Here is a 27,442-nt window from a genome sequence, read left to right on the forward strand (position 1 = left end):
CCTCCACCCCCTCCAATACCTTATCCAGGATATGAAGCGGGAGGGCAGGCTGGTCCCCCCCCATGTTATCCTGTGGCAACAGGGGCATTACAACAACCATTTGTGAGAGAACCTATTGAAACTAGATCCTGAACACGTAAAACACTTAGGGACACTCAACTAAGAAGAGATTCACTAGAAGAGAGTGAGGAAATCTGTCCATTAATTGAAGTACCGAACCCTCAGGCAGGACAGGAAGGCCAGGACCCAACTCTCTTAGTGTATAGACCGTGGACGCCGGAAGATATCCGGAAAGCTACAGAGGGAATTCCCCATCCAAAAATTAATCATGAAAAGTTTATACAAGATTTACAAGGTATGCAATTGAGTTACCACTTAAATGGGGAAGAAGTAGAGAAGGTGATTAGACAAATTATAGGTCCAGACTGGCACATGGTTTGTATGCGTCTGGAGTGCTCGTGACGCGCAACTTAAACCACTCCTACATAGTGACGCAGAATTAGACACTAGGTTGAAGGGTCTTACGGACCGAATTACTGAAAAATGGAAACCTTGAGCAGATTGGACCTGTATTAATCAGTGCATACAACAAGATAATGAAACTGTAGATGGATACTATGGTAGATTATTAGAATGTTTCAATAACCATAGTGGTATGCCTATTCCTGAAAATCAGAAAAATGATAGTTCATATGAACAACAATTGAAAAATGCATTTTTGAAAGGTTGCATTGGCCCTATCAGTAGCTTTATTACAAAGCATATGATAGATCATCGAACGAGTAGGCTACAAGCCTTACTGGAGTATGCTAGGCATGCCGAAAGACATTTTAACAGTAAGAAGAAGAAGACGCAGGTCTTCACAGCTGAAGACGGAGCAGAAGTCTTTGTAGTACAGTCGGGTAAAAAGGGTAAGAGAAACACTCAGGGCAATAAACGCTCTGACAGAGACTCAGAGGTTTTTGAGGAAACAAAGCTAAAAAGTTGCTTGAAACCACCACGAAATAGGTCAAAAATCATTTATTGATAAAACAGGAACGAGCGCTTTCACGCAATAAAATTGCGCTTCTTCAGGTTACAAATTACACAAAGGTTTTGACTACCTTTTATAGTAAAACATTAATTTCAATTATTCAATCAAATTAAAAATAAATCAGCACATTATTAAGAAAGAATCATCAAAATTCACCTTAACAGGACTAAATTTCAACCAAAAACTTGGGCATATCATTTAAAACATTTATATTCTTAGTGACTTTTCATAAATTAGGATCTCATAGGCAAGCTATCATCAAAAAATACGCACAACATCCATAATTGGTATCAATGTACTTCACTAATCATTCTTGAGGAAGCCATGCCCATATTTAGAAAAGAACCCATTCAGAGTATAGCATTATTTTGAGTCACATTTTCATGTCAACGAAACGAAGACAGAATAGATATTTCTTACTATTTATGCTAATAAATGCATGGTCATGATGCCATGTGTTGTCATAACATTAAGGCATAAAATAGAGTATAATAATCATAATCAAATTATCATCAAAAAATGCAGGCAACATCCATAATTGATGTCAATGTACTTCGCAAATCATTCTTAAGGAAGTCTTGCCCATATATGGAAAGCAGCTGATTCAGGGTATTTCATCGTTTTGGATCGCGCTTTCAAATCAACGAAAACAAAATAAAATAAACGTTTTCTTGTTTTTTTACTAACAAACGCATAGTGGTAATGCTATATGTCATGAAAGCATTGATACATGAAATATAACATAATAATCATGATTACATTAAATATTCTTACATCAAACTACATAAAATAAAATAAAATGAAAACAACGAATGTAGAACAACTAAACTAAAATACATAAAAACCTGTAGGTTCTGTTTCATCTCACATAGACCCTATTATTAAAGAAAATCTATAATATTACGGTAATAATAATCCAAAATTCACTTATATGTATTTAATAGATCAAAAGCAGACATCTACTATAAAAAAGATGAAAATGTATGTTATATTACATAGAAAGTAAATAATCAAATAAATATCAATTTGTATATAAGAATTCAGAATGCTATGTAATATAGTGCTATACATAAAATATTGTTAATATCATTAATATCAAATACGCACACCCATGGTAAATGATTATTGTCAAAAAGAGGATGTCAGGTAATTTAAGAAGACTAAAAAACTACATTTCAGTCGGAACGACTGAGTTAATGGAAAAACAGAGGTAGTTATATAAAAAGTGCACAAGCATTTCAAGTTACACAAAGATACACATTAACATTCTATTAATATCAACATCAAGCTAAAAGCCAAAATCACGCAATAATTAGCTCCTAGGTGGTTCCGTATAAAATAGAATGCCTGAGTGTACTGACAGACATACCAAAATAATGAACATAATGTGGACATGGCATATCATTGTTGCGAAAATATCAACAAATATCAACAATAGATGTTTATGGGACATAAATTATAGTCAACAAACAGGAAGTGTGAGACACACAAGAAAACTTATTCATAATAGGCAGCCTAGAACAAACCAGAAAATCTTCATAGAGAAATCTTACTTATGAATTGCATATAATATAATACATTATTTACTCATATGGAGATATAAAGCAACACTATAGTAAATCAAGTGGGACCTAGCAAGGCTGGCCGGATATTGACCACCGTATTTAGGCCAGGTGGTAAATGAGCTTTCACTCTTAGAATCCATCTAAGTTCAAAGGTTTCCAAGGTGTTCATATGGTCACCTTCCCTTCTATTGGGATCTATTATTTGCAGAACCTGAAACACAAAACTATGTTTAGGATGGATATTACAATGCATAGCCAATGCATTGGTAGAGCTGTTTCTTCTTATATCATAAACGTGGTTATATATCCGGTCTCTAAGTCTTCGCGAAGTCAATCCCACATAATAGCTGTCACAAAGATTATAAGTAGCTAGATAAATAACATTTCTGGTGTTACAAGTTGCATAAAACGTAGATTTTGTGCTTATTTCAATACCTGAAACATTAAAGCCACACTTCTTAATAATATATCCACAAAGTGAACATTTTCCACATGGAAAAGTGCCTGTTTTCAATTGAGACCTGACATCAATAGGTGTAATATCTAGTTTTTCTTTACATAACAACCTTTTTAAATTCATACAATTCGTGTATCTAAAGGCTGGTTTTTCACTAAGTATTTCTGAAACTGTTATATCTGATAACAAGATCTTCCAATTTCCTCTCACTATATTAGTTAAATGCTGCACATCACTAGTATATTTTATATCATATTGTATTTTTTGAACCATGTTCTTTATTCTAAAGGGTTTAAATGATTTGGTCTGGGGTATAGCATCATCAAATATAGATTTCATCACGTCATCTATCAACTTTTTGAGGAAAGAAAGAGAAAAGGTGAGTGCTTTAAGTGCGGGAAGAGGGGACATTTAGCAAGGGATTGCAGGTTGAATAAAAAAACGTCTACGGAAGGGAAGGATAGAAGTGATGAGGATTGACTATATGACAGTCACAACGTTCAACAGTCATCAGGAGAGACTAATGGGCAGGGAGAAAATGTAAACGCAGTAGAAGGAATAAAGGAAGTGCAAACAGATGTAGAAAATGAGGAAAGCGAAGTTTTAGATTTAGCCTTGTTGAGCTTGGAGCTCTATTTGGCGGACACAAAACCGGAAGTTACACTTCTGGTGGAGGGGAGGGAAGTGAGATTTTTGTGTGATTCAGGAGCATCACGAACTTTGATACACCCTTCAAAGTTACCGGAACACTCTGAATCACCTGACTACATATTAGTGAAAGCAGCAAACGGGCAGCTATACAGGCAACCACTTTCCCATGATATAGCAATAACTGACCCTGTTTCAGGTATGACCCAGAGAAGTAAAATAGTACTTTCTGCAAAATGCCCAGTAAATTTACTGGGGAGAGACCTTATGCAGCTCTTTGGCATAGCAGTAGTTCCTACCATGAAGGGTATGGAGGCACAAAGGCAAATGGATAGTTTTGTGGTGTGATCGGAGGGTGAAACCTATTATTGGTACAGCCAGGACCTAGTCACGACTGGTCCAGCGGCAGTAACCGAGGAACTGATGAACGTAGCCATCAGTAAGGTACCCTCCCTTCACATTGATCAGCAGCATTTGTTGCATTGTACTCTGTACTATTGTAGCACACCAGGGCCTGATAAGGAATATGAGCAAAAATTGTTCAGAAATCCTGCCAATAGACTAGTGTTACGAACCTTGTACTGGGATACTGAGGGTAATAGTGTGGTGAGTTGTTCATTACCTCAGGAATTCATGGGATTATATAAGTCCAACAGGCTACCGCATGTCAGTTTAACCAAACATAAAAATGTCAGATGGGTGGACCTGGGTGAAAAAGTGACAAAATGGGAAAGGCAAACCGACTTAGAATTGTCAGAACAGGGAATACAGAAGCAAAAATTAAATTGGCTAACGCAAGCACGTCCAGCTGTACACTTACAGCAGAGTGAGGGCAGCTGATTGGTGTTCTTGTTAGAAGAAGATGAAAAAGCCTTGTGTGATATACCAAGTACTCTTTGGTCAACAGGGAAATCAGATGTAGGGCTTATTCGGACAGCAGGTCCAGTAACCATTACACCGAAGTCAGCATTTAGACCGCAAAAGAAACAATACCCTTTGAGGAAGGATGCAGAGCAGGGAATCAAGCCGATAATAGCGGCATTACTCAAGGAAGGGATACTGGTAGAATCTTTAGATTCACCATGTAATACCCCTCTATTTCCTGTTAGAAAAGCAAACGGGGAATGGCGGATGGTACAGGATTTACAAGCTGTAAATGATGCAATAATACCTAGGGCACCTACGGTGCCAGACCCACACACTTTATTGAATGATTTAAAGCCACAACAGAAGTATTTTACTGTGGTAGATATAAGCAATGCTTTCTTTTCAATACCTATACATCCAGATAGTCAGTATTGGTTTGCTTTTACATTTCAGGGTAACAGATACACCTATACTGCTACCGTGAGGGATACTGTGAAAGTCCAACAATATTTGCACAGGAGATGGCTAGCAACCTGGCGGGGTTTACTCCACCCAGGGGCAGTCAAGTTCTACTTTATGTGGATGACATCCTGCTTGCGGCCCCTACCCAGCAGCAATGTAGGGAGGATACAATAGCATTATTGAAATTTTTAGCAGAACAGGGACATAAAGTAAACAAGCATAAATTGCAACTTTGGAGAACACAGGTCAAGTACCTGGGATATGTAGTATCCAAGGAGGGTAGAACATTAGATGAAGATAGGAAGGCAGCAATTTTACAAGCACCCAAGCCAACTACCAAGAAGGAAATGATGTCCTTCCTGGGGACGACTAACTTTGTCGGTTGGATACCAAACTATGCTTTGGAATCGGCTCCATTGGCTGATTTAATATTTAAAACACCTATGGCAGCACAAGATATACTACATTGGACTTCAGTAGCAGAAACAGCTTTCTGCAGGCTGAAACGATTGATAGCTTCATCATTAGTTTTAGGACTCCCGAATTATCATAAGAGATTTTTTCAGATTGTAGATTGTAAGCAGGGATATATGACGTCAGTCGATGCAACAGCATGGAAGTAAGCAACGCCCCATAGCTTACTACTCATCGCAGTTGGACCCAGTGGCACGGTCATTGCCACATTGTGTACAGGCAGTTGTTGCAGCTGCTATGGCAGTACAGGCTTCGGCCTCAATGGTATTATTCCACCCTCTCACTTTGAGAGTGCCTCATGCAGTTGCGATAATTTTGCTGCAAGAGAAAATTGCATTCTTGTCCCCTGCTAGACATCTTTCTTGTATGACCATACTGCTGAGTCAACCTCATATGGTGATTGAACTTTGTACAACATTAAATCCATCAACGTTACTTCCGACTCCTGTGGATGGCACACCACACAGTTGCCTACAGGAAATGGAGCAAATAACTTTACCCAGACAGGATCTTACTGATATACCCTTAGATGATGCAGAGGTGACATTTTATGTGGACGGATCATGTAGAAAGGGTCCTACAGGAAAGAATCTAGTAGGTTATGCAGTAGTTACTGATGTTGAGATTGTAGAAGCCCAACCCCTGCAGCATAACTTGTCTGCTCAAGCAGCAGAATTGATAGCTTTAACACGTGCTTGCACTCTAGCGAAAGACAGATGTGTGAACATATATACTGATAGTCAGTATGCTTTCTCTACAGTGCATGTTTTTGCGCAGCAGTGGAAGAATAGGGGAATGATAACATCCACTGGTAAACCGATTAATCATGCGCAATTAATCTTGAATTTATCCGATTCAATTCATTTACCTACTAAAGTAGCTATTTGTAAATGTGCAGCTCATACAAAGCAACAGGATAAGATTTCGAAAGGTAATGCACGAGCTGATGCAGCTGCAAAACAAGCAGCCTCAGACTCAGAAACTTTCTTTTTGAATGAGGAATTACAACCCTCTGAGATTTTAGATTTAGAAATGTTAAAAACAATGCAAACATTAACTACGAAAGCAGAAAAACAGAAGTGGGTAAGACGAGTAGCAATCCTTGAAGACGGACTGTACATCTCCAAAGAGAAAAAGCCAATATTACCTTCTAATTTATTTAGATATGCGGCTTTGTTGAGCCATGGGCAAAGCCATGTCTCAACAGGGGGGAATGGTACAGTTAGTTAACAGAATATTCCAAACATACGGATTTACAAACTACACACAAAAATTTTGTGCAGCGTGTCATATTTGCAGTAAACATCATGCACAGGGAGCATTCAAACCGAAACGAGGGAGTTTCCCTACACCACCATATCCGTTCCATACTATTTGTATGGATTTTATAGAGCTGAATAAATGTGAAGGAAAGAAATACTGTTTAGTGATCATAGATATGTTTTCAAAATGGGTAGAAGCTTTTCCAACCAGGAATCCGGATGCAGCAACAGTGGCAAAGGCCCTAGTAAAGGAAATAATTCCTAGATTTGGCATACCGGAAAGAATCTATAGTGACAATGGAACACATTTTGTCAACCAGACAATCCAGCAACTTGGGAGATTCTTTGGGATTTCCTTGAAGAATCATTGCGCTTACCACCCACAGTCAGCAGGACTGGTGGAGAGGTACAATGTACAATGGGATTTTGAAAAATAAGTTAAGGAAGCTGATGAGTGAGACTCAGAAGAATTGGATTTGCTGTCTACCTTTAGCATTGCTGAGCATGAGAACAGTTCCAAATGTAAAGGGTTTGACCCCCTTTGAAGTAGTATTTGGAAGGGCATATTATGTGCCACAGTGGAAAGCTCTCATGCCTACAGAGCTGGAGGCCGATGGCTCATTAGCCAGTTATATGAAAACATTGTTAACCAATAAGACTGTTTTGCAGTTAAACTCTTTTTCAGATAAAGAACAAACGAAGCCGGACGCAGTGCTAACTCCAGGATCCTGGGTGTGGTTGAAAGTTATCAAGAAAAAGAACTGGACGAGTCCAAAGTGGGAAGGTCCGTACCAGGTACTGTTAGCAACGCCTACTGCAGTAAAGGTTGCGGAGAGGTCGTCCTGGGTTCACCTGACACATTGCAAACCGGTAAAGAATTTCCAGCTTGATAAACATTTTGTAGCTGATATACCACAGAGACAGAATGACCAGGGGCAGAGTGTATAAAAATACAAAGCAACCCCAAAGACATTGGTTTACTGTCCTACTAATCATACACCTGTTAACCATGTTCGTGGTGACTTTTCTTTTGCTGGGATTTTTCCTGCATATAACTACACAGATAAAAATAGTGAAACGTGATGAGCTGGCCACAGATTGGCATCCAAACTTTAACACATACCTAGCCATGAAGCGTGTGTATGTAGAGACTATGAACATTTCAAATTGCTGGGTTTGTACTGCCATACCTACAGCATATGGAGGACTTTTAATGTCTGCTGTCCCCTTGGGGATAAATGAGACTTGGGAAAATTTACTTTTTGATACAGGTTCTGTGAGATCATAGGACAAAGTGGCACTGTACTTACCTGTTACACAAAAAGGAATTGTTTGTTTTTATAAAAATGATACACTCCAAGTTGGTTGGAGTAATTGTAACATAACTGTGTCTTACAAATGTTATATAAAAGCCAAAGATCAGAGTACTAGTTGTAGCACGAATTATGATTCGTATTTAAGTTTAATGAAAACAACGTTGAAAGATGTGCAGAGAAATCCTGAATTGTATAAACAGTTGTCTGTTATAGACAGGAAAATGTTTCATTCAGAGTTAACCCGCATCAGTACTAAAGTAGAAAATTATTTTGTTTGTGGGAAAAAAGCATATAAATGGTTACCTGAGAATTGGTCAGGCAGTTGTTTTTTGGGTTATCTGGTTCCAGCCATAAGACATACTGCAGAATCGCCTCTGGGTAAGATACAAAATGTAAGAGATATAGCCCGAAGAACTGGGAACTCAGTCGAGAAACCTACTAATCCAGTGGGTAAAATCAAAGCTGGTTGGAAAGATCATTCATCCGTAAAAGATAAAGAAAAATTGACTCATATGGACTTGAGTGACAGTGTTATATCCTGGGCTGGAATATTCCCAGCCTATGGAGCAGTCAAATCAATCTGGGAACTGAGGAAGTTGTCAAAACATCTCGAAGTAATGAGCAATGCGACTTTTTCCGCTCTCAAACTTGTGACTGATGAAATGAATGCAATGAGAACTGTTGTGCTACAAAATCGAATGGCTCTTGACTTCACCCTAGCGGCGAGAGGTGGTACGTGTGCGCTTATCAAAGAAGAATGCTGTGAGTATATACCAGATAATAGACACGAGATCAACGACCACCTAGAGGTAATACAGCAGGTATCAGCCATGGCGGAACCAGGCCCAAACCCACTGACGAACTTTTTCCAGAATCTATTTGGTGGATGGGGTTCAATCCTAATGAATATCTTGATTGCCATTTGTGTTATTTTGCTCATATTGGGAGCATGTGTCTGTTGCGGGATACCTTGTATGAAAAGATTAGTTAGGGACTTTGTTGACATATCCGTAACCGAGACTATGTATCAAGACCTGGAGTTGAATCTGTTAATACCAAATGAAATTCTTTCTGAAATATAAAACAAATGACTTGCCTAGTTGAAAGTTCCAGAGAGGAAGAGGCTAGGGAATGAAATAATGTTGTTTATGTTTCTGAATAGAATAAAAAGCATTAAAAGGAGGGAGAATGTTAGAAAAATATATATTTAAACATATATGAAGTGCTAGTTTAGAAGCAAATAGTATATAATGTATTTTATTCTATTTTACAATATGGCAGTAGAAATTATCTTGCATGTAATTGCCTGAAGCTTAGCTGCAGTGTGATTGAACTCTGACCCTGGCAGTAACCGGTTCAGCAGGCTTATGTCTTTCAGCATTAATTATCTGCTGGGTTAGAGAAAAATAAATGTATGTACATGTATATCTTTCTTCCTTCCACTGAGGAGGATGGCCTTGTGAGCTCTATCGAAGATAGAGTACAGCTGCTTACCAGAGAGACAAAGGAACGTATTAAGAAATTAACTCACTATTGTATTTGAACAGGCCTGGAACCTTGAAAGAGCAACATTTACAGAAAGACATTGTAATTGACCAGGTGCCTTGCAAGGCTGTGTTATTCTCATGGGAAAACTTTTAAAAAGCATTACCTCAGCACCTTCTTATGAATAGAATATTGTGGACTATAGTGATGTAAATGCCCTGTGACTGACCACGTCAGTAAGGTGGGCAAAAGCTGATTGTAAATACTATATAAACAAAGTTACTTCCTGTATAGAGTCAGTCAAAACTCTATACTTGTACTGTATAGTTTTTTGTCTCCTGGTGTACACTAGTAAAACGTTTTGAACTTGAGCTTCCTGTGTTATTGACTGTCATTTTGAAAAGCCTAATGATTTTTACAGTCTGATTTTAACAATTTATTTGACAGATTCAGACTTCATCTCCTTCAGGGAATGCATGTTAACACAAACCATGCTATTCTATCAATCTCCTAAGTTTATAAGAACAATATTAAAAATCTGTCCCTATTTTGAGGCCTTTGCTCCCATTATTTTATGCTTTGTCCACATTTCGTGCACCAGGAGGTTGACAGGTATTTGTGAACACACAAGTAGAAAAAATAAAATTATACAATGACTAGCCATTAAAATTCCAAAAGGAGCACTCTAATTGGCCAGTCCAACCACCGTGCCAGTTGTAAATCGAGAATATACCAATGATGAAAGACTGGCTGCTGAAGTATCATTGAGCGGCCAGACATTTTTTTGTATTGCTATGTGGTAAATATGCATTAGTCTGAATGAAAGAAAGTCTGAAACTGAAATGCATGTCATTGTTTAGTGACTTCATTCTACATAATTTTTTTTTCCTGACAAGTCACTGAGGGACATAGTCACTAAATAATAAGAGGCATTTCAGTTTCAGACTTTCTTTCCTTCAGACAATGCGCACGTATTCACATTTTTTAAATAAAAGATCAAAAGGTACGTATGAGACCAGAAAAAAAAGAAGAAAAATCAGGTACGTTCTACAGATTAAAACATATCTAACTTTCCTTGTATTTTTCTGTCTCTTCCATACCTCTAAACTGTCAAGAGGTTACACTTGTTTTATTTTTCTTTCAAAAAAAAAGAAATATAGCAAAGAAGGTCATCCTTTCTCCTTTGCTTGCTTGCTAAACAAGTCCCATATGCATGTGCAGTACCTCACTTCACCCTCATGATTAAACCACACCAATAGTGGGTAAGTCTTCAATATACCACACCCATGTCATTGGTTATTGCTATAATAGTTCATAACATACAATAGAAAAAATGATTTAAGAAGGTATTCAACAGAAACCACTATACACAATATTTGCATCAGTTAGAGTAGCATCATGGTAGGACTACATTAGAGAAGCCATGCTGCAGTGAAATGTGTCAGAGATTAGGCAGCCTTACTTATGTGACCTGAAGCACACATTTACAAGCAACTTGTGCAGCGAGATGTTCCTTACATTGTGCCTCAAAGGAGGAGGAGTTAGAGAGCTCTTTAAGATTTGAGTGAAGATCCATTAAGATCTTGGGTCCAAGGGTAGAAAGCGTTCAGCATTACTCATATTTATGGGGACATGATAATATGAAGTATTTTGGTGTTTGGATTTAAAATTATTCTATTATGGCTGCTAAGGGTAGGTGGGAAGAGACTAAACAAAAGGTAATCCTAAGGTGAGAAATTGGTAGCTCTGCACTATTGATATGAATAGCAAGGTACAAACAGTCTAATGTTTCTAGTCTCCTTAACAAATTTATGCAGGCCAAGCATGTTGTTATCAATCAAATAAGAAGCTGTATATAATTGATAATGAATTTAAAGAATTGATTTATTTATTTTGTTATAACACCATAATTCTCATACTACTATATTATTAAGTAATCATTTAAACATGCTTATCGTTTCTTTACTGTGTTCGCCATATCTATAATCTAGCTATACTTGCTAGTTTTATATTGCTTCCTGGCCATACACATCTTTACTATATTCCCACCATTTAGCATTTCCTTTTTCTATCTTTGCTTTCAAAACCATGTTAGTCCCCTCTGCAGAACTATATACATTATTTTTGGTTCTTCCACTAAATATACTTCTTCACTTTCTCCTGCCTACCTTTATTCTACATGGATAGCATTCTCCCATTAAAATGACCTCATTCTTTCCTTCATTTCTGTTTCGACTCTTGGCAAGACCTTGGTTCTTGCAGTTACCACTTCTGCTGTGAATGTATCTTGAGATTCATCTGCCTGCTGTCATTTCTTTGTGTGCTTTCTTCTCCACCATATTTTTTTCCCTCTTGTACTTCCATTAGGAAAATAATTTTTTCTACTTCTTGGCTTTTGGGGGACTCTCATCCATTGTTTCATGATTTCCTTCCTTCCTAATGTCATTGCTACAGTATTAACTCTTTATCTTCCTTTGGAACATTTCCCTCCTATCCTATTATAAACAATTATTTGGTTGACTCCTCATCCTCTTGCTATATTTATTTTAATAGCACCTCCAATTCTTTCTTAAAATTTTCCAAGGACCTTCAGCTCCAGCATATGTGTCCACGTGCTTCCTTCCTTCCCAGCATCTAAAGTAAGTTTCATTTACCCTTACATGTATGTCACAAAACCACTCCAAGACTTGGGGTGTAACACCAGCAGGAACAAGTGAGTAAAAACCAAAAAGCAACGGTTGCTGGTGTACCACGGCACAATCACAGTTCTTTTCAAAGTCTCTATTGTCCAACGATAATAATCACCACGTTAAAACAGCAATGTAGAGTAAAATCCTTTTAATAACAGTGAGCGCTTTCGCTTTTCGGCTTCTTCAGACTGTATAACACATAATCAAAATTCAAACACTTGTTTAAATACTATAACATTTGTTCTCATTGGTTAAAATTAAAAGATCTCTATGTGTAAAATATTCCGATTGAAACCGGAAATCACTATAAAAGTCTTTACATAGACATGAACGTAATCACGTTCTCAGCAGCAATACATCACTAAAACCTCAAACTCAATGAACTGTTGAATATCTAAGTACATTTACCTTCGTTCATTGCAATGGCAGATGTCATATTCAACGTTGTTGTTACGACACGTAACAGCATCGCATTAATGTTGTTTCAACAAAGGTAACGGAACTCTGTGCATAAACACATAAAATCTGATGTCACTGCGTAAGTTGTTAAAATAATTTGACGTTTCATGGATACGTCTTTTAAAATGCAACTATAACAACATGTTAATATCTCAAAGATCTTAGATCAAACAAAACAGAGCATACATAAGAAGGAGCATACATAAAAATCGCAAAGCTGTGTACACATCCACAATATCTAATGGCAATGCTTGAACTTACAAATATAATGTTAATGTAAACAAAAAATTGTTCATACTCATGTGAAACATGAAGGAATCTGTATATAACATTTAGAATAACCCTTGGCTGGTGAGTTTAAATAGCGCGATCGATGAGATATACTCAATAAAATGCTAAAACATAGGTGGCATGCGTCTATCTATATGGGTTCACCAACACATAAAGTAATTCTCAATTCAAAGTATTAAATGTATTAAAACACATAAACCTCGTAAAGTATATTGGAGATGCGGAATAAACTCTCTAATGCGTGACATGGTGATTCAAATGAATAACTAATACTAAATATTAAAGATATCTAAGACCATCATATATGTCAAAACGCATGGGCTAGTGGTCACTAGAGCAAAAATATGGATAGATAAAACAATAATATCGGCATGGGTGTGAAAATAGACACAGCTTTAAAAAATGATAAAAACAGTGGTACTAATAAAAGCTGTGGTGGTATCTCTGTATGTGAGGAGCAAAAGTTTAGTAACAAAAGGGCACATGTCACTACTGGTTACCCTTAAATGGGGTTCCATGTATACTATGGGGGTCCATATACACTTGATAGCATACAAGGGGGTATGAGTGAGTGTATTTACCAATGTTGCCAGAAGTTATCTTCTGCTCTATGTGTCCCTAAAGGGGTATACATAATAAATAATTCCTAATGTTTTGGTGCCCGCAGTTTCCTTTTCCTAAGAAAGGGTTTAATCTGAACCTTATCATTTAGGCCCGGATGTTGGTCCGCCCTGAGTCTAATGATCCACTTCATTTCATTTTCAAGGGTATAATTAATTATGTCACCACCTCTCATATCAGATTCAATCTTCTGAATAATAAAAAACTTAAAGGTATGGCTAGCTCCTAGTTCTTTGTGGTGTTTAGCCAGGGCGTTAAACATCGAGCCTACCCTTATATGGTATGTGTGTTCCCTAATGCGTTCCTTCAATGACCTGTTGGTTTTACCAACGTAGAACGCTGGGCACACTTCACAAACAGCAATATAAACTATATTCAAACTATTACAGTTGGTATTTGTCTGAAAGTTATATGTCCGTTTTGTGATAGGGTGGGTAAAAATTGTTGTTTCATCAATGTATGTACACTGATTGCACTTGCCACGGTGTCGTGTTAGTGGTGTGCATATTCTGCCTATGTGTACTAAGGCGATTCCTGGGTTTACATAGCAGTCTCCTCAGATTGGGTTGATTCTTATATACTACATTTAAATTGGATCCTACTATATCCTTAATGTCCTTATCCAGTAACAAGATGTCCCAATGTTTTTCCATAATCTGTCTCACATTCATTGAATCTCTTGTAAACAACATAGATGCTCTATTTACATTCATTGATGATGGTATATCACTCGTCCCCGTGTTTGGTAGTGGTTCGGAGAAATATGGTTTTGCCTTATTCTCCCTGATGGCATTAACATTTAAAGTAGTGCGCTCGAAAGCTGTGGTGTTATAGCCCCTCTTCATAAATTTGTTCTTCAATTCAGCCAATTCTTTAGCATAACCTTCCTCTGTTGGATTCAACCTCGAGGCCCTAATAATCTGGCCCTTCATCACATTGTTGAAAACATAATTGGGATGCCTGCTATCCTTGTGTAAAATGGTGTTTCTATGGCATAACTTTCTGTGTACTGAAGTGTTTAATAGCCCATTATTTAACCTGTTGATATTCACATCTAAATAAGAAATCTGGTTATATGAGTAACTTGTAGTGAATCTCAAAAAATTTGTGGAGTTATTCATGTCAGTTATGAACCTCAATAATGTGTCTATATCACTTCTCCAGATAAAAAAGAGGTCATCCACGAATCTACGATAAATGCCTACGTGTTCCTTAAAAAGTTGGGACTTAAAAAGAAAAGTCTCCTCCCATTGGGCCATGACTAGGTTGGCGTAGCTGTTGGCACAGGACGTGCCCATCGCTACGCCATCCTTTTGCAAAAAGAATTCCTCACCAAACATAAAAATGTTGTTGGTTAAAACAATTTCTAGTAATAGTGCAATGAATTCTATTTTCACAGGGGTAAAGTCAGAGTGGCTTTTCTTTTCAAGTCCCAACTTTTTAAGGAACACGTAGGCATTTATCGTAGATTCGTGGATGACCTCTTTTTTATCTGGAGAAGTGATATAGACACATTATTGAGGTTCATAACTGACATGAATAACTCCACAAATTTTTTGAGATTCACTACAAGTTACTCATATAACCAGATTTCTTATTTAGATGTGAATATCAACAGGTTAAATAATGGGCTATTAAACACTTCAGTACACAGAAAGTTATGCCATAGAAACACCATTTTACACAAGGATAGCATGCATCCCAATTATGTTTTCAACAATGTGATGAAGGGCCAGATTATTAGGGCCTCGAGGTTGAATCCAACAGAGGAAGGTTATGCTAAAGAATTGGCTGAATTGAAGAACAAATTCACGAAGAGGGGCTATGACACCACAGCTTTCGAGCGCACTACTTTAAATGTTAATGCCATCAGGGAGAATAAGGCAAAACCATATTTCTCCGAACCACTACCAAACACGGGGACGAGTGATATACCATCATCAATGAATGTAAATAGAGCATCTATGTTGTTTACAAGAGATTCAATGAATGTGAGACAGATTATGGAAAAACATTGGGACATCTTGTTACTGGATAAGGACATTAAGGATATAGTAGGATCCAATTTAAATGTAGTATATAAGAATCAACCCAATCTGAGGAGACTGCTATGTAAACCCAGGAATCGCCTTAGTACACATAGGCAGAATATGCACACCACTAACACGACACCGTGTGGCAAGTGCAATCAGTGTACATACATTGATGAAACAACAATTTTTACCCACCCTATCACAAAACGGACATATAACTTTCAGACAAATACCAACTGTAATAGTTTGAATATAGTTTATATTGCTGTTTGTGAAGTGTGCCCAGCGTTCTACGTTGGTAAAACCAACAGGTCATTGAAGGAACGCATCAGGGAACACACATACCATATAAGGGTAGGCTCGATGTTTAACGCCCTGGCTAAACACCACAAAGAACTAGGAGCTAGCCATACCTTTAAGTTTTTTATTATTCAGAAGATTGAATCTGATATGAGAGGTGGTGACATAATTAATTATACCCTTGAAAATGAAATGAAGTGGATCATTAGACTCAGGGCGGACCAACATCCGGGCCTAAATGATAAGGTTCAGATTAAACCCTTTCTCAGGAAAAGGAAACTGCGGGCACCGAAACATTAGGAATTATTTATTATGTATACCCCTTAGGGACACATAGAGCAGAAGATAACTTCTGGCAACATTGGTAAATACACTCACTCATACCCCCTTGTATGCTATCAAGTGTATATGGACCCCCATAGTATACATGGAACCCCATTTTAGAGTAACCAGTAGTGACATGTGCCCTTTTGTTACTAAACTTTTGCTTCTCAAATACAGATATACCACCACAGCTTTTATTAGTACCACTGTTTTTATCATTTTTTAAAGCTGTGTCTATTTTCACACCCATGCCGATATTATTGTTTTATCTATCCATATTTTTGCTCTAGTGACCACTAGCCCATGCGTTTTGACGTATATGATGGTCTTAGATATCTTCAATATTTAGTATTAGTTATTCATTTGAATCACCATGTCACGCAGTAGAGAGTTTATTCCGCATCTCCAATATACTTTACGAGGTTTATGTGTTTTAATACATTTAATACTTTGAATTGAGAATTACTTTATGTGTTGGTGAACCCGTATAGATAGACGCATGCCACCTATGTTTTAGCATTTTATTGAGTATATCTCATCGATCGCGCTATTTAAACTCACCAGCCAAGGGTTATTCTAAATGTTATATGCAGATTCCTTCATGTTTCACATGAGTATGAACAATTTTTTGTTTACATTAACATTATATTTGTAAGTTCAAGCATTGCCATTAGATATTGTGGATGTGTACACAGCTTTGCGATTTTTATGTATGCTCCTTCTTATGTATGCTCTGTTTTGTTTGATCTAAGATCTTTGAGATATTAACATGTTGTTATAGTTGCATTTTAAAAGACGTATCCATGAAACGTCAAATTATTTTAACAACTTACGCAGTGACATCAGATTTTATGTGTTTATGCACAGAGTTCCGTTACCTTTGTTGAAACAACATTAATGCGATGCTGTTACGTGTCGTAACAACAACGTTGAATATGACATCTGCTATTGCAATGAACGAAGGTAAATGTACTTAGATATTCAACAGTTCATTGAGTTTGAGGTTTTAGTGATGTATTGCTGCTGAGAACGTGATTACGTTCATGTCTATGTAAAGATTTTTATAGTGATATCCGGTTTCAATCGGAATATTTTACACATAGAGATCTTTTAATTTTAACCAATGAGAACAAATGTTATAGTATTTAAACAAGTGTTTGAATTTTGATTATGTGTTATACAGTCTGAAGAAGCCGAAAGGCGAAAGCGCTCACTGTTATTAAAAGGATTTTACTCTACATTGCTGTTTTAACGTGGTGATTATTATCGTTGGACAATAGAGACTTTGAAAAGAACTGTGATTGTGCCGTGGTACACCAGCAACCGTTGCTTTTTGGTTTTTACCCTTACATGTATGTTTGCTAATCAGTTTGAGGTGTAAAAATATCTATGTAGACATTTACATGCAAAAATATGAATCTTCAGGCTTTAGAAGTATGTCCTGGAAGTCTCTCTTCTCACCCTTTTTCTTTGATAGGGGTGCCTATTTTCAGCTCCTGCTGCCTTCTTTGCATTCCTTTTTCCTTCTTATCATTGCCTCTTATCCATTTTTTAATATTTTCAGTATCCCTGTAGGTCTAACCTCCATTCTCCTTATCTCTGTTTCTTGAATGATTTCTGGTACTGCTGTTTCTGATCATGTTTCCCTTTTTATCTTAATCCACCTGTGTATGACCAAGTATTCCTAGTCGAACCTGTTTTAAAGTTGGAACTCTTCTTTTTTTTCCTCAAGATTTCAGCCTACTTCCATTTATTAATTTGGTTCATTACCTTACTCTGTGTTGCTTTGTGTGTCATCTCCATATTACATCTTTTTAGATGGCGTCCTTATTTAGCCTCTGTATTAGGATGTTTCTGTCTCTCCATCTTTCCAGTCTGGGACCGCCATTTCCTTGTAAATATATTCTGTTTTTCCTTGTCCAATCCAGTTGTAGTTCTCATTCCAGTGTCTCTAATAGAAATTCTCCTATATCCTCCCTTCTCTTCCAGGTTTTTAACCTGTCCCTTATAATTTTCCAGCCTACATTATACCTATATCTTTGAGTCGGATAGCATTTGAAATTAAGCACATCTGAAGGTTAGTCTATAAGTCTGGGACTCCCAATCCTCTTTTTGCAGTTGGAGCTATTATTTTATAACAGGCTACTCTGGGTCTTTCTCTATCCCATATAAACTCACCTCATAGTTCTTTCACCTTTTTATTCAGAACCTCTTGACTTGGCAATGTTGTCTATGCCTGTCCTGCATATTTAAACTATACAATACACATCCGGAGTACCAGCACTCTTTGGTCTATATCAGTTTTATTGATTTCCAGCTCTGCACTTTTTACTTTTGTATATGTTTTATCATATGTTAATTTTAGGAACTCATTCTGTGTGTTAGCTATTTAAATATCCAGGCATTGTATCTGCTTCTCCCAATTCTTGTCTTTCTCTCTTCTCTCCTTTCCTCTTTCTTTCCCTGCTACTTTCATTGTTTTTTTCTCTTTTCTTTGTATCCTGAAACTTTTCTAAAACCTACTAACATACCACCATACCTTCTATAGCTCATAAATGTGTTGAGCTATGGTCAGCAGAATCATTATCATCATCATCATCAACATGATCATCATCATCATGATCATGATGATCATCATCATGATGATGATGATGATCATCATCTCCCTTTTTCACATTTGCTAAATGGGGTCAGAATGTCCTGTCAGCTGCTACCATCTCTTTCAGTTGAGTGCCACTTTCCTATCTTTTTTATAGTCATGCCTGACTATTATAAGCTTTTTCTCAGACAACCCATTGATGTCTTTGTTGAATGCCCTCCCTTTCTAGAACTTTCATGCAGTGTGACAGGAGTTTGATACCTCTGTACTGCCCACAGTCATGGATATTCCTTTTTTTCTTGTACATTGGTACACTTATTCTCCAAACATCTGAGATATACTTTTCTCTCCACACTGCTATGAGTCCCCTCTGGAAGCATTTCTCCCCATCTCATGCAATGTTTTTATCATGTCTGCTGTGACATCTTCTGAGCCTTCTGCTTTCCCTGACTTAATTTTCCATAGTGTTTATTTATTTATTTTATATTTGTTCATTTATTTTACATTTGTTTACCGGGGAAGTCCTACTGGGCATGGTTGCCCATTTTCAGCTGAGGCCCGAGAGAAAAACTCTGTACAATATGACAATACATGTGACATATTATAATACAAAAGAAAGTACAAAATAGAAAAGGTCAGTCAAAAGAAGAAAAAGACAAACAACAATTTAGAAAGAAGTTAACAATTTTGTCATGGATTCCCATATTCACAACATTGTTAGATATAACATCATTGTTAAGCTGAAAGACTTAATACATAATACTATAAACATTGGTATAGTTTATAAGGCAAAAAATTATATGGGTTTTGAAGTTATACGAAGCCCTTATATTAGATATATAGTGAATTAATTGGGCTAGAGTGGTCTTATAGCAGTTGTCCGGGGTCAGCACATGTACATATCCAAGACTTGGTGAGATAGGAATTTAACTATTTTTGAAACTGACTTTGTTTATCTGTGTCCTAACTTCAAGTGGGAGGGAGTTCCACATTTTTCTATAGTACAATAGTATAGGGAATCACCGTTGCTCTCTCTTCTAGGGTGAGCTCTTCCTCATCTTTCATTGCAGGCTGCACTTAGGGCAGTACAGCTTCTGTGGGGGGTTTCTTCATTCAGAAGTTGCTGGAAGTACTCCTTTCATCTGCCTTTGATGTCATGTGGACTGGTGAAAGGGTTGTTGCTGGTATCCCTTATGAAGGGTATTCAACTATCTTCTTTATCTTTCTGTATTTGCCTTGCAACCTTATGGAATTTCTTTTGCCATCTATCCAGTCCCTTTCCAGAAGCTAGCAAAGTGCCTTTGATGCCTTGTTCTTTGTTACTGCAACTCCTCTCTTATCATCTTTGTTAGCCAAGCAGTAATCTTTCTTAGCCTGGTCCATCTTTTCAACCTTCCACTTTTTCCTGCACGTCTGTCTTTTGATGACTTCCTGTAATTTAACATTCCACCACCAGCTTTCCTTATGTTCTATTATTTCCATGCCTGGCTCATCCAGATACCTGTTCTATAGTCCTCACATGTGCTGGATTTACTATTATATAGTCGACACACGAAAGACCATCTTACCTGAAATGGTGACTAAAACATTGAACACGGAATGTCGAGAAGGTCAGACTATCACAAACTCATGTTCTGATGTGAATTTGACTTTTCTCGACATCCTTAGAATCCAGTCCTATACAGCACAAGATGTGATGTGATGATTGCCCCCCCCGATCCCCACTGTACCACAACCTCTAATTTCAAGACTGACCTCATCTATGCGAATGCACTGTGCATTCACTGAAATGGGACTCGCACAATGGAAGGATTGGCAACATGGGTTGACCAACCGTAATTCGACAACCTGTGGTCACCGATCCTTCCCTCAAAAATTTAAATGTATGACCATGTGCTGTTTTGAGGCACTGCCATTCTTCTTCATCTGCATCTATTTCCTTTTTTTCCTGAGGTTCTAGAACCCTGAGTATTTTGTTGAACTATTATGCTTTCTTTTCAGTCAACTCCCAGGTCTTCAGCCTAGTTTCTGTTGACCTTAGAGCCTTCTCTGACCACTGCTTATAGCTGATTGTGGCAACCAGTATTTTATGCTGTGGGATGACTGTTTCACTGGGGATGAATTTTCAATTACTGATTCTACCCAATGCCTGTTCCTGAATAGAAGGAAGTCCACTTGAACTGCATGTTGCCTACTCTTGTGTGTGACTTTGTGACTGTTTCTTTTGCTGAACCACATGTTAGCCACCGTCAAACCATTTGCCAGACTGAAGTCTAGAATGTCCTCTACTACTTTATTCCTGTTGCTCCACCCATGTGGACTCAGGCAGTCCTCATATCCTATTTTCTGTCCCGATACATGCATTCAGATAACTCATTATAAATATCAATTCATGTTGTCCTGCTTTATCTAGTAGGCCTTGCAACTGCTGTCTGAATGAACCCTTTTCCTCACTGTTACAAACCTGCTGTGGGGCATACACTGAAATTATGAATAGCGCCCTAACCTTACAATGGACTCTGATTGCCATAAGTATTTTACTAATTCTGATGACAACCCTTTCTGTCTTATGAAGCCTGTCCCTCACCACAATTCCCACACCATTTCTAGTTTCTGGATGCCAAGCCAAGTGACTTTGCTGCACTGCCTTTCCATCTTGTCTCCTCGATACATCGGATCTCCAGCTTCTTCCTTATCATTATGTCATCCACTTCCAAACTGCATCTTGTCAGAAAAATTACACTGAGAGTAGCACTTCTTAGCTCATGTTTGGCTGGCTGATCACTTTTATGTCCACAACTGCAAAATGTTGCCGTCCAATTATTGCTGACAGTTCATCACATTCCATAGGTATGACATCAATAGTAGCAATATTTTCATTCTAGTTGCAGTTCTTATATATTTATTTATACATGTATACATTATTTATACATTTATTTTTGCCATTCTTAATACAAAATCTAGCTGTGTAAACCCTTTTCTCACATTTAAAACATATTCTGCACCTACAGCTGATATTTTTTGTTTGTTTCCAGAATTTGACACATATCATTTGTCTAAACTATTAACTTTTTAACTTAATTTCATTACTTGACAATTTTGCTATTAGTTCAACAAAATTTTCAGCATCCTTATGATCACTTTGAAAAGTCCACTTTTATAAAGTAGCAAGCAAAGCCCATTTAAATGTATTAGTAGCTAACAATACTATTACTTTGCTTTTAGTATCTTGACCTTCAATATCTAGACACGATTTTAGTATGTGTTTTAAAACACACAATAAACTAACCATTTGTTTGGAGAACATGTCCGGCTGTAAAACGTTTGAGCTTGTGTCTCAGAAGTAACACAAGCTCAAGCTAACAATGCATTTGTTACTTTTTCATAGTCCCGACCAGCATTTTTTTCCATGTCTATGGATGATTTTAAAGGTTCCCTGGTATTCTGAGGCAAGAGAATCCTAGCGCAGTCACTCAGGCTGCATCTCCCATGGTAGCAATACCATCTGAGAGCTCCGGGTATACTCATGTTGGAACTATCTTTGAAACTGACAAACCCAAAGCAATGGACATTACACCCTTACCAGCAGTTGTTATGGTTTACAAGAGCAGCTCCACTGTGGTTATCTACACATTAAGGGATTTAAGTACAATGAACACCAAGGGCCAGGTCAATTTGTAAGAACACTTGAATCATTATCTCTTCAGGTGGGGTAAATCAGTACAAAATTATATGATGTTTGGGCAGGCCATAATGGAAAACCAAGATTTTCATCATAAATAATGAGGAAATAAATGTCATTAGATTCACCAATTTGTTGTATTAATATACTGACATCTGTGACTTCATATAGTAAATACTCTTAAATTGTAAAATAAAACAAAAATCAGTGATGCAGACTTTTTGGGATACGCAAATAATCCAAGGACAATTAACTTTCTGTAGTAACAGTCAAAGAAAATGATATAAAGTGCCTTCTTTCTTTCAAAGTCTCGGAGTCCAATAAACAAAGAAGCATTGTTTCTCACAAAAAGTCCAGGCATTTACTTCCTGGGGATGAATTAATGTGTACAGCATATAAGTGCTTCTAGGTATGTTATTTTCTCTTTGAATTCCTTTGTAGAAAGCTGATGTGGTATCTACAGGTATAATCCACAGTGATTCTTCATACTGCAGTACACTACACTACCCAGTGCAAATGTTCCAGGTTCCCAGTCATCCCATTCCCTATATAGGTAAGTCTGCAGCCATATTTGTTATACATTAATCAATTATACAACTGTTTTATTAAAGACCTTTTAAGTAGGCCATGTAGGAATACTTTTATCTGCTACATAATTGTATCTAGCTAGTTAAAGTAACCATTCTACATGCAGCATGTATTCATAACATTTATATGTCTTATAAACAACAGTTTTTATATATATATATATATATATATCTATATATATCTATATATATATATATATATATATCTATATATATATATATATATATATATATATATATATATATATATACATTTGTTCACACTAGTTGCATCATTTTGAAACACCATTCTGGTGAACACTATGTTACATTACATGTAGCTGGAAAGGACGTTTTTTGTTGTATTATATTAGAAAACGTGTATTAACTTTAGTTAAGGATCTAGATACTGTTTAAAAATAAATAAAATTGAAGACCAATGTGGTGTAGTTTTGAAAAGAAACTGGAAATGGAATGAATTAAATGTATATAGAAATAATGTAGCTTGTTTTGATGATGTATGTAGATTTTTTTTATATATTTGGATTTTGAAATAAATAATATACATCTCTTCCCTTTTTGATAAATAACATTAGATATTTAATCTCAATAAAAAAAATCATTTACTCAAGCAAATAGAAATTCAGTTTAATGTGTCATCTAAGGGGTAGATATGTGTGATAAAACTGCAGGTATGAACATACTTTGGAAATTGATAGAAAAGCACCATAAATTTAAATTTATATAAAACATGGGTATATGCCTTCTTTTCAGCATAATTAATATGATGTACATCAAAATCATAACTGAAATGAGATAAAAATATACCAAATCTGAGAATTTTATTAATAGGTGGACATTTTCAAAAATAAACTGGATTTTTGTCTAAATTACTTAATCATGTATCAACCTAATGTTACTTATCAAAAAGAGAAGTGGTGCATATTATTTATTTCAAATTCAACATACATTTAAAAGCATCTATGTCCATAAGCTGGAATCACAAGCTAACTACAGCTCATATTCAAATACACAGCTATAACTCACTAAAACCTCTAGTAAGAAATGTGAAACAGTCCTCAATATATTGCTTCATAAATCTGTGTGCCAACTGGAAGTTTGCACAGGCATTGCATGGTTATAGTCTGCCAATATCCATAAAATTTGGTTTATATTGAAGATAGGTATACAACTTCTGTTCAGAGCATGGAATATGAGTTATGTTCAAAATGTTTCAGTCCTGAGAATGCATCAGACAACAAGTTGAATATAATACTTACCTGAAAATGCAATATTTTATTTAAACAACTTATACTATTTTTATTATTTTAAAGCATAATTCCACTTCAGGTCATTAGACAAGAATACTTAAAATATAAGCATACCTCTCAGCTGCCCAGATTTTTGCCTATTAGTTTTAGTCTGTTCCTTATATAATTTTTGCTTTTCTGGTAAACCATTGAGGACTGATGTCACTAGGTAATGACAGACATGTGAGTTTCTGACTTCAAACCCTTGAGAAAATGTATGCTAATGCAAAACATGTTATTCTATCAACTTTCTAAAATAGTAAGAGCAGTATTTAAAAATGTTCTCTATTCTTGGGCCTTTGTCACCCCATCATTTTTGGCTTTGTTATCTTTGAACTAAGAAGCTGAATATAATCAGTTATTACACAATTCTAACTTATAATTAGTTATTTCAACATTCTAACAAATTCTGATTTTTTTTTTTATAATAGGGTCAGAATTATTAGCAGCTATATTACAGAGTGCTATTTCATATTCATTAAGTGTGCAGGGCCGCCAAACAAAGACAAAAAGCAGAATATGCTAATGAAGCATAAAGAGCTAAAGTGCATGCTAATTAACCAATCCAACATGGTGAAGCTATTTAAGAAGCATTAAAGCAATTGCGTACACTCAATGTAGGCTTTTGCCATGTACATTAAAACTGTTTGGAATGCAGGCACAATTTCACTTGCTACCAGTGGAAACAAAGCTATGTTTATCATATTTTTTTTGTCTAGTCCTTCTAGCATGTCGAGGGATCAGTTGCTAGTGTCCTCTCCTGCTCAGCTGGTGAACCTGGGAATATTGAGGCAATGTTACAATTGCCTCATGTACACAGACAACCCTCTCCTCCTCCCACAAAACACAAATACATGTGAGAGATGCAACTATACGGCCAAACTGGAGGCTGAGCTCTCTCAACATAGGACTGGCAAGACCAGTCAGGAGGAGAAGGTTACCACACACACTATAGACCCAGTCTCACATAGTACCATCACAACCTCAAATCATACACATAAACACACAAAGACATACTCGGCGGCTCTGATCAAAAATCTACCAAAACAGCAGAGGCCACCAAAGCAGACACCCAAACAACCACCACCTCAGAACACAACACCTGCAACACATAGACCTCACAGTCAGAGTGTCAAACAGTCACAGCCCTTAAGGCCAAACACAATGCCAGACACACTAGTCATTGGTGACTCCATAGTTAGACACACTGACGTCCCGCTCACCAGACTGAGTAAGGAGAAGGTCACAGTAAGCTGCCTGTCGGGCGCTAGAATCCACCACATAACGCAAGCACTCAGGTCTCTCAACAGCAGGTACAAATATGACTCAGTCATTGTCCACGCTGGTGTAAACGACCTGAGACGTACCTCCTTGGACTACATGAAAAGAGACATTGAGGAGCTCTCTGATTATGTAGCCCAGGCAGGTATGACCCTGACCTTGAGCAGTATCCTACCTTCACCAAGAATGATGCCACAATACAGAGATAAGATGATCAGCTTTAACAATTGGCTTAAACTCTGGTGTCATTCAAAGGGGATCCAATGTCTGTCTGCCTGGGATGACATGCTGGACAAGCCACGCTGCTTCGAGGGATGGCTTGCACCTGTCACCCTGGAATTCGGATATTGGCAAAGGCTCTTGCCACTCCCATAGTGCCTTTTTAGGCAAGGCTCAAATTCTAAACCTACCACCCTAGAACACAAAAAGGAAAAAACTAAGGGTAATGCTGCTCAATGCCAGAAGTCTAAATCTCAAAATGCACGCACTCGAGGCCCTTCTCAGTATGGAGAACATCGATGTCTGTGCAGTGACAGAAACCTGGTTCAAGGCTCCTGAGAGCACCCCAGCACTATCAGGTTTTACCTCTTATCATGCGTTCCGCCCCAAAATCCGGACAATACCAAGAAAGGAGGGGGTATCCATATTCATCAAAGACACCCACACCTCAAGACTGGTGGCAACGCACGATGCATCGGAGACCATCCAGGTGCAATTAACCATAGGCAAGACTGCTCTGCAAATTGTAGCATGTTACAGGCCACCCTCACAAACTCAGGAACCTCACATGGCCTTCCTGAAAACACTAGAGGGATAAATGTATCACCAAACACCATCATACTAGGTGACTTCAATTACCCTAATATAGACTGGGAACACTACTCAAGCCCAAACACCCTAGCCCAAAAGTTCCTGGAATTCATAAACTCAAATGCCATGGAACAACTAGTCACCATCCCCACAAGAGGAGAAAACATACTTGATCTCATCATCACGAACATGGGAGCACAATGTTCAACACCGAAGTATACCCCTCACTGGTGAGATCAGATCACAAACTAATCTCGCTGGAGGTCCTCATCCCACCCCACCTGAAATAAAAAGACCACAGTAAAGAACTTCTCGAAGCCGACTTCACACTTCTAAAGACTAGTGTGGTCTCCTTTAAGGCCCCCGAGCCGACGGAAAACAGTACTCAAGCCGCTGAATCACTTACAAATGCCTTCTACCAGCACCTGCAGGACTGCATGGATAAGGCAATCCCAAGCAAAACAAAGACTCTTTGTACCAAAGGCAAGCGTCCACTCTGGTGGACCCCAGCCATAAACAAACTCTACAACAAAAGGAGGAAGCTACTACAAGATAGAGCAAAATCCTTAAAAGGTAAGACACCGTTGATCACTATAAGTAAAAAACTAAGAGCTCTCATAAAATCATCCAAAGCAAATTTTGAGAGAAAAATAGCTAAAGACTCAAAAGACAATCATAAGGCCTTCTTTAGTTATGTTAGAAACCTGGGAGGAAACTCCCAGATATGCTCAGAACTAGTTCAAAATGATGTGAAGATTACTGATCCTACAGACATTGCCAACATACTGGCTGACAGGTTCAGTGCAAACTTCTCCCCCCCCCAAAAGGAGAGATATCTATACCATGCGATTGCAGCCCCCAAACGTCTCCAGCGCCCAAGTGAGAACTGCTCTCTCCAAAGCAAAAA

This window comes from Protopterus annectens, chromosome 2.part0, assembly GCF_019279795.1.
Source record: "Protopterus annectens isolate FY-2018-M chromosome 2.part0, PAN1.0, whole genome shotgun sequence".
In the NCBI taxonomy this organism is placed as follows: Eukaryota; Metazoa; Chordata; order Ceratodontiformes; family Protopteridae; genus Protopterus; species Protopterus annectens.